The sequence below is a fragment of the Taeniopygia guttata genome, chromosome 10 (assembly GCF_048771995.1).
Source record: "Taeniopygia guttata chromosome 10, bTaeGut7.mat, whole genome shotgun sequence".
Taxonomy (NCBI): domain Eukaryota; kingdom Metazoa; phylum Chordata; class Aves; order Passeriformes; family Estrildidae; genus Taeniopygia; species Taeniopygia guttata.
Genome location: NC_133035.1, coordinates 11,853,105 through 11,863,060, shown reverse-complemented (window position 1 = coordinate 11,863,060; position 9,956 = coordinate 11,853,105). Strand labels below are relative to the sequence as shown.

Below are 9,956 nucleotides of genomic sequence, written 5' to 3'. Positions count from 1 at the left end.
CCTTTTGCATGTGCAATAAACTGCAATTAGCAATCTGCAGACAAATGACAAGTTCCTTCGTTTCCTGTAATATGCAGCAATACACAAGCCAGATTTCCTATTGAATCCCATATTAACCTACATTCGGTGGCAGTGAAATCTCAGAGCACTGTGTCAGAATTTATCATCTTTCAATGATGTCAGCTCCACCTCTTGACAGTTCTAGATGAGATGTTTATAAACAACTCATCCATAATCTGACCAATTTCAGCTGAAAATGTTTATCATTTTTTCACCACTTGTTCCAGCCACTTTGAACGCTTTTACTAAGGGATGGGCCGAGCTCTCAAAGCAGTATGGTTGTGTTAATAAGTGACAAGAAATGAAATGGAGACTGAGTAGTGAGTGGCTTTGTGATGCCTCTCTGAGCTGGTAGGAGGCTCAGGGGTAGGGAAGCTGCAGAAGTGCCTCTTTCCCTTGTGATAAGGAATGTCACATCAAAAAATACAAAATGGGAAGATGATGTTTCCACACACACTTTCATTCCCATAATTCCACACCTCTCCCTGCTACAAAATTCATTTGCAAAATATTTTTTTTTAAAAACAAAGATCTTCTGGGACAAGTTGTGAAAAGCAATTTTGCTGCAAACCAGAAAAAGTCTTGCACCTTTAACAGTCACCATCATTCTCTGAAAATGTTGATACAGTACTGAAAACCTGAACCAGTTCCTAGCAGCTTTACTAAAGTGCTTGTTTCTGGTATAATAAAACAAAAAAGATTTTTGTAATAGGCATCACATAACTGCACTTCCTTCTATGCCTTTGCTGGTGGTGTGACATGAGTGATGAGCGTGTGCATGCATGGAGGGGATGAAGTGCCTTATAAGAATGCAGTTTTGTTTAACGTGGATGATGGAAGGGAATTCAAAAAGCATAAAGATGCCTTTGTAATAAATCAGAACTAACCAGCCAGATCACCTGTCCACTTTAAGACTCTCCACCAGGGCTGTGAGTGGCCTCCTTCAGTTGTTGTTCCATCCTTCCCGTCTCTCCGGAGCAGCTCTCCCTGTCTGGGGCTGTGGGGCACACACCGCACTCATGGGCACTGCCTGTTCCACCGGGGCTGGCTTAAACAGGAAAAAAAAAACAACAACAAAAAAGAAGATTCATATCTGTATGTTTAAGCTGAGCTAGATAACTCGTAGATCTGTGAGGTACCTCATAACCCTGAGTCTTTTTTAATCAGTTTTAATCTCTGAAATAGTAAATTATAATTAAAATTTAATATAATTTTAATCTCTCAAATAGTTAATTATAATTATGGTCATAAAACATGTACAACCTTTGCTTCTTCTCTCCTCCATCCCTCACCTCCTACTCAGAGCTGTTACATGAAGAAAGAGAAAATAATTGTCCCTTTAATGGTAATTGTTTATAAACTCCTTTTCACAGAGGCTATGTTTATATACAATGCCTAGGCAAAAACCAGGCACAAACACAATAGTCATAATAAATGAGTGAATAATACATCCCTGACCATAATTCCAGTGCACTCCAACAAAAGAATATCTAACTCCTGTCACAGAATTGCCTTGTAGGTTGAAGTTCAGCATATAAATACACATGGGAAAAAGATTAGATTTTAATTGATAAGTATTAATCATCATTCACTGTTGTCTCTGCAGGAAGCCCTGTGTTAAAACATCTAGTTAATATACAGTATAATAGATAACCTTGAGGCAGAAGCTCTTGCATCTGTCTCTATCCAAGAAAAAATGTCAACATCAGCCTTTGTTGTAGCAAAATACCCTGACATCTGAATGGACTTGCTGCTGCTGGAAAATTGACTGTCCCCAGTGCAATCCTTCCTCAGGTGGGTCCAGTGCTTAACCTAGAGATGAGGCCAAATTAAAAATCTTTATCTGTGTGCACCTGTCCTTAGAAATATTTGAAATCTGGTCTGGGTCAGAATGCTGTGTTTGTGGTGCTTCTCCTCTCTGAACAAACACATTTCTCATGTGATGCTCTCACTGCAACCACAAAGCATTAGCACTCACAAGAGCATCATTGAAGATACTCAGCCTGTTCATTGAGAACAAAGCCATTAATGATTAATACCATGGTGGGAGAAAATGTAGCAGTATTTCTTGGCAGCTGAAATTTGGCAATATCTGTCCTACGTGCAAAAGACTCACAAATACCTTCAGCTCTTCTTACATAAAATCGTTCTTATTAACTCTGTGGGAAAGGGAATCAGACAAATCCCCCGAACTGAAGAGAAGGAGATTTTCACATGTAAAACTGGATATATACAATACATCTCTCTCTGACTGACCCAGCAGATGCAGAGATGCATTTACGTATCACAGGCATTACTGTCCCAGCAGATGCTATAAAGTTGTCACTGACACAGACGCTTACTGTCCCCACAGATCTGTATTTTGGGAGGGAATTTTCGTACCACAGACACTACTGTCCCTACAGAACCACATCTGCTGGCCGAGTTATTGTCTGACATACTCTTTTGCCTCCAGCAGATGTGAGAGACTGCCAGGACAGCAGGCATTTCTGTCACAGCAAATCCCCATCTACAGGGAATTAAGCTGCAGCTTAAACTACTGTACTCCCTGAGCCCTTCATGTGGACAATACTGACAGGGAGGAGGCAGCATAAACCAATGAAAATGTAATGTTGGGCACCTAGAACATCACCATTAACTCTGCCTAAATATGGCTGTGTTTGGGGATATGTCAGGAGCAGCAAAATAATTACTTTCGTCCTCCTCCCACCCCTCCTTTAATATTTCTCTATTCCTTCAGAGAAACATTCAAAGGAAAAAGTGTCTGACACCGCTTTGGATATAATAGATTCAAAAAGGCAGAAGTCACTCATGACTATGAAGTTGACCACCTTAATGCCCTGTAACCGTGACCAAGTGCTAGGTCATTTCCATCTTGCTTTTGAACTGTAAATTTTCTGAGTTTCTAATTTATTAACACCAGAAGATTTGATCCCCAATTCTAGAGGTGCAGAAATAAAGGGAAGGGCTTTGCTTTCAAATTCTTTAATTTGGGCCTTCATCTTTTGAGACTCTGCATGACCTCCTGTCAGACTCAGGGTCCAATGGCAGCAGCAGCCATGGGATCCTTTGCTCCTCTGCAGCTCTTCTGCCAAGCAGAAACTCTCCAGACACAAGGAAGAAAATCCTGGGCCTGTGCTAAGACATTACTATGGCTAACTCTCCCTCTGGAGTGAACTCAGCCTAAGGGCCATACCAACACATGTACCTACATATAAATAATATGTATGGTATGTGAGCCTGGACTTGGGAGCTGTCTTGGGCCATTTTTTGCCTGAATAGATTTGGTACCACAGTGAAAAACCCTCCCCTGGTAATCTGCAGTAATGTAAATCCTACTGGAAGACACGCCATCCAACTTTGGAATTCCCCTGTGGGGAGTCTGGGATTTATCTTTATGTGAAGCATCAAGAGCTGTCCATTGGCAAAGTGAGGACACACAAATTCCCAGGGTAATAATCTGATACAGCACAGCAAAACCTATATCCTTGGAGCAGATTGTGGGAAAGCATCAGGATTTTGGTTGCCCTGCCAAAGAAAACAAGATGTTTCAAGCCCCATCATCTGCTCTGCAGTTCACACCCTTCCAGTGCTATCTTTTTCAGATGCCACGCCACACTGGTTAGTGGCAATGCTGTTGTCATGTGTGACTCATTCCATTTTACTGGAAATTAGAAAACCACATGCTGCACTGAAGAACTGCTTATTTATGTAGTCATACAATCCCAGAGAGAACTCATCCTGCCATTATTTGTATGCAGATTATTTCAGAATTTTGGAAACGCAGGTTTTTACCAGGGTTCATCCAGAGGACAGATTAATCAATAGCACACTGCTCTTTCCAGGGTCTGCTGTGCCCTTCCAGTATGCCCCCCTGGAAATGCAAATGGTGTTTTAGAACAGAGTACCTTCGTCATTACAGGATGTGTGGGAAGCAAAACAGAACACAGGGAGCAGTGGAATTGGAGGTGCCTTAGCACAAGTCTGTCACATATTTATTTCAGCTTTAGGCAGGTGAATTTCACCCACAAGGAACAACACAATCTACTTGGTCTTGTTTGTTCTTTTTTAATGGTTACCTTTATAAAGCCTCCTCAAATATTTCCTGAACACAACAAAATGCTACATTTAGTGATTAATGCTCAGTATGAGTGAGATGAACTGGCATATTCAGGATAACAAAAAATTGCAGAGATGTCAACAGTGCATTCTTTCTGTGGATTAAGAATTACTGGATAAAAACATGAATGCTTTTAACCAACATTTCATGGTGACAACAAATCAAACTGGATAATTCTGAGTTCTGTAGCACAGGTCTAGAATTAGATGTGATTCAAAGAACAATTTCCTATCTTATGAGTTTTTCTAGTCTATATATAATTAGTGTTGCCAAAACAGCAGCACTAGGATCAAAAACTAGATTTGATTGTGTGTTGACAGGCAAAGGTTCTAGAAATTCCTAAACTAAGAGATTGCATTACCTTTTACAGGTAGAGATAAACCCAGTCTTATCTTTAGATGAAGAAACTGTTAAGAAGTTTCAGGCACCGGACATTTATGAAGAAAGAAAATAGAAATGTGATCCATTCTTTTTTAAAGGTTAGCATAGCTTAAACATTCCTGAAAATATTTATTATCATAACAGACTAGACCTGCTGAAATGTTCTCACTTAGGATTTGGTCTTTGACATTCTCAGAAATTCTGTTCACTTCATCAAATGGTTACAATGAAAAGCAGAATTTAGCAAAAAAAGGGAAAAGACACAAAGTAGTTAAAGGCCATTTGGAAAAAGACATTTGCTTTTAATGTTACTGATTACCCCTCAGGACCAGATTAGAGTTCTGTTATGGTTTAAAGCATTGCTTTCAAGCTTGCTGGTAGTGTCAGACAATTTGAATAGATCTCCATTTTAGTTTCCAATCTAGCAATATGGAACAGCTGCCATAACTTTGTGCAACGTGGCAAATTCGACATTCTCATCCCTCAAATGACAATCATCAAGAAGGGACTCTGAAAAAATCATAAAATGCTTCCATTTTTACTGCCTTTTAGTAATTCCCAGTCAAAATTGTACTTTAGATAAAGAACCCAGACCCTCAATTGTACTTTTAACTTGCACTGTCTACACCAGGAAGCAAAGGTCTCTGGTGGAAGTTGATAGGATTTCTAGAACTATTTTTCCTTCTTCCAGCCAGTGAGCTGGAGGTTTGTCCACATCCTTCTGACTTGCACATATTCAGTGTTGAAGGCTCCCCAGTCAGGATTTTCCCCACAGCTGTAGTGGGAAGTTGCAATGGAACAAGTCCCAGTCCAGCCTCCCCACATCTGCCTTGTCAAAGCCCCCAGCTTCTACAGCTCTTGCAGCTGGAGTGAGAGTGTGAACTGAAGTGTGTCATCCTCATGCTTTTCCTGCTTCCTAGCAGAAAGAAAATGTTGAAAAGAAGATGGAAATAACAATTCTCAAGGTCTTTGTTTCTGTTTTTTTTCAGACCATGTTAACTCAAGAAGGAAAACTGAACCAGAGGGAAAGCACTTTGAGAGTCAGATGAAAATCCTTAGCATTGGGCCCAGTCTGGCTCTGTCTAGACCAGGACAAAGGCAGTTCAGCCACAGTCAAGGGAATTTGTGATTTTGGGATATGTGCTCTAAGCACAAGCCCCTGTTACATGTAGTTTGAGAAAGATTATCTCTTTAGAGTACTGAAGCATGGATGTATTGGTCTTATTCTAGGAACAATGTCCCATCTAGCTCTCATTCTGTATTCATTCATAGATTGCATACTGTGTGCACTTAGGTAAAGCTGCCTCCCACTTCTCTCCTTCATTCCAAATGGAAAACTCAAAGGAGTTTTGGGACCTATCACCACATATAGTGCTGTCACCAGTGCAACCAGTTAGAAAAAAATAGAATTATTCGGGGTTCAGAGGCCCTGTTGCTCCAGGGTGGACTATTTGTTTCTATAAAAATAAAACACAATTTAAAATTCTCTGGCATGTCTGATTTCAGTTGCTAAATTAACATCTCTATTCTTGTTTCTGCAATGCTTCTCTACTACCGAGTTTGTGGTTTCTTGCCTTCCACATGATACAACCAGCTTCCGACCCTGAGATTTCCTCCCTTCAATCTGCATTTCTCATGAAACTCAATCTCCAAGCCTGAAACCAACTCTCACTAATCTGTTTTCTGTTATCAGTATACTCACAGGTATATTTATAAATTAGGGAGGACATACATGTGGGTAGTATGCACATTTCTCACTTGAGTTTGCCTCTGGCAGTTGCCATTGAAACCACTGAAAGCAGAACAGAAATATTAAGCTCAGCATTTTCCAAATGGGCTCCAGCTTTGGATGGCTTACTTGATATCATTCACTTCCAGTCAATAAAAATTATTTCTTCACACAATCAGATTTTATCCCACCTTTTACACAGACAACTTAGATCTCAAGGGAGCAGCTTAAGGAGAGATAACACAGAAAGGCAAACAGGGCAGGTTAACTACATTTCACCTCTGTCCTGCTTGTACATGGCTGCAAACTTGTGTGATCACCTCCAACACCTATTTCTATCACTTTGCATTTTCTCTCATTACTGGATATAAGCATTACTTTGAGACAAAAAAAAAAAAAAAAAAAAAAAAACTCCAACAAAACAAAACCCCCAAAAAACAAAACAAAAACCAAACCAAACAAAACATAAAGAAGTAAATATAAAACAAGCTGCAATAAAGTGGAACCAGGACTCATTTAGAGATGAAAGCTTTCTGATTTGGAGGTTTGGCCATGAGTATACCCAAGCCTTCCTCTACACACAGGACAACCACAGCTCCCTAAGCTCAGTGGGGATCTGTTTGACCTCAGACACAGATCTTGTCTGCACAGCTCCTCTGGGATCACCAGTTCTGCTCCTGGGAAGGGCCAAGTACTGATCCATTCCTTACATTCACTGCAATTCCTGCCAGTGCAGCTCGAGGACACTGGTGGCACGAACACAGTAACTTCACCTGGCAATAAGCAGTTTCTCTCTCAGCCTGAGTGCATGCCAAGAACAGCCTAATCTGCTCAAGAAATTATAAGCCATGCAGCTATTTGCACTGAAACCCCTGCAGAAACAGCCCTCCCCCACTTCCTTCTCTGCTAGCTTGCTCTAGCAGCAAGCAGACATAAGTGAAAGGAAAAACAATGAGAAAGGAAACTTGGGAGGGACAGGTTAGAAGCAGAAGGAAGAAGCAAAAGGTCTGACTCTGCAGACCGTATTCATGATGAAAAGCATTTGCACAAATAACCTAATTGCATTCTCTGGGACTGCTGGGCTGAGTAAAAGTGCTGCAAATGCAAGCAACAATTGCAGAGGCAGGAAACAAGTAGGAAAAGAAAGAAAAAGGAAGCCTCACATGAATCAGACACCTGCACAGAGGAGAGCAGTCTCACACACCCCAGGAAAAACAAATCAACCAAAACACTCACTGCCTTTGAGTTACTGCAGAAATATTTATAGTGCCTTTCCCGACCTCTGCCTTGCTTCCTGGCAGGCAACACCACAGAAAGAATCTTTACCACTGGCATCCCCTTCTTCTGCCAAACAAGAAAGCAGTCCCTTCCCAGAGCTCTGCAAAGGCAGGGAAAGAGAGCAGACAGGCTGCAGGAGTGGTCTGGTCTTCACCTGGGGAAGGACGAGTGTCAGTCCAGGCACACACTCACAGGAGGGAGCGTGGGCACCTCTCCCTGTGTGATGAACTGGGAGAACAGCACTGATTTTGCATTGATTGCTCTCAGCAAGGAATAACACAGGAAGTGATAACAAGGAAGTGATGGGTTCCAACAAAACCCCTCATCTTTTCTAAATGGTCACTTCTTTCCTTTCCCTACAAAGCATGATGAGGCACTGAAGAGAATCTGATGTTCAGTAACTGAACTGCTCCTTTTCCAGTGAGCTCTTTCAGAAATTCTCAAGATACCTTCTAGGAAAGAGCAATTCTAAAATTATAAATCACTAAAACAATGCATTTATTTATCAAAAGCTTTTCTCTTAAAATGAAACACTAGAGAGCAATCCAATCATTCTGATGAAGACATGCATTTGAATTCTCTGGGCTCACACTAATTGGCACTTTTCAAAATGTTTCCAGTTAGGTTTGTCCATAAGTGTAAAAAGGAAAATCAAAATATGTCTCTCTGAGATGGCTGATGTTTGTGAAACAGAACTATCAAATCAGGGAAACCAGGGACTAAATTCAAAGCAATGATGGTTTGAGATCATACATTAAAGATGACAGTATCTTTCTAAGTCACCTCAAACATGAAACACTTGAGTAATAAGTCACAAACTTATCTGAAAAATACACACTACCACCTACTGGCAATTATTCATATGTGTTATTTACATACTGATAAGTGGCAACAATATGTGCACATTTGATTTGCATGAACTTTGCTAGAACAAAGATCATTCTTCATCTTTACAATTACTGAACTTGAAGAAAAATGTGGATGTAGTTCCCACAGCATGTGACTAGTTATTGTTTTCTTTTCAATAAGAACTTAAACCAGAATAGCTGTTTAGTGAAACACTTCCCGTTTAAGGTGGTTGTTTTCGCCAGTAATGGAATATGGGGGGTTTTTAGCTCATCCATAAGTTGGTAACATGATCCCACCAGGCTTACAGATCTTCCCATTTCACACCCACTGTCCTGGAAATAAGGCATTAATTATTACAGTGGTGGTATGGGACAAGGGAGGAAACCTGGGGCAAGTGCTGCTCCTGGATACAATCCCTCTTCTGCCCCAGTCACACAGCAGCCTGGGAAAAGGAGGACCATGGCTGGATTGAGGAGCTGACACGAAGGAAAGATGACACTCTGAAACATCTTTTCCTTGGGTGAATCCCTACCTTGTGCAGCAGTTCTCACCTTCTTGCCCTAAATTCCACAGAAATGCCACAGAAACATCCTGGAGGTAGAAGTGCTGTGATTTATATGCCAGATTTATAAGATTTATATGTTAGTTAAAGGCCCTTGTGTGCACACCACACACATCACCCTGGCTGAGCTGCAGCGATGTTTTTCAGCTCCATGCTCTCAGTGGAGATCTCTACATGACTGCTGAGGTGGTGCTGCTGTGGATGATGCCTAATTTTGGACATCATTCAGAATATAAAGTTGATGCTGGGACTATGTCAATGTGCAGACTGACTAAGCCCTCACCAAAAAGAAAATGTGCCAGGAAAGCCAGGCCTGACCCCACTGAGTCACGCTCCAGCCTGCTGTGCACTTGGTCTCAGTCCTGCTGCTCTCATTTCTTGCATGAGATCAGCTTCCAGAGAGGATTTTGGTACGTGGGTGGCAATGTCAGAAAGACTGGCTGGCCCTGATGTAAAGGCTCCCTGAAGGCCAAAGATGGAGACTGAGAAGAATTGTCCCTGCAGTTCTAAGGGCACCTGTCCACACAACACCAGGTTAAACCCCAGACAATGCCTACTCAGATGTCAAACCAGCAACAGGAGAAGCTCGTTGCCAGCTGTTGCAGCCCTGCAGGAAAACCACCTTTTCAGCATCTTACACATAAACCATTCCATCCATCCTACAATGGCATTGTAGGCATATAAATAAATCAGCATTTTGAAATTAATAAACTTTTATACATTTACAATTAACACAAATTATAGTTTGATTAGATTTTTTTAAAACTGAGTTGATTTTAAATTTTTTTTTTGTTAGCTGAATCTTAATTATACACCAGGTTTCCTGCTGGCAAGTATCAGACTAGCTCAAGACAGGCCTTCAGATATGCTGTGCTAATGCCTGACACTCAGAACAGACACTTTTCGTTCTCTTCAATATATGCATTGCAAGTAGTATTTTAATTGGGCTCCCAATTCAGAAGGCTGGAATGAGCTCG

At 41.1% G+C, this 9,956-nt stretch overlaps 1 long non-coding RNA gene across 1 annotated transcript; it reads left to right on the top strand.

Annotated features, from left to right (window-relative positions):
• The first annotated feature begins 305 nt into the window (after window positions 1–305).
• LOC140684763 (uncharacterized) lies at window positions 306–6,689 on the top strand. The gene is made up of 3 exons (XR_012057533.1): window positions 306–1,854; window positions 4,551–4,659; window positions 5,551–6,689. It is a non-coding gene; the product is annotated as an uncharacterized lncRNA (long non-coding RNA).
• The last annotated feature ends 3,267 nt before the right edge of the window (window positions 6,690–9,956 follow it).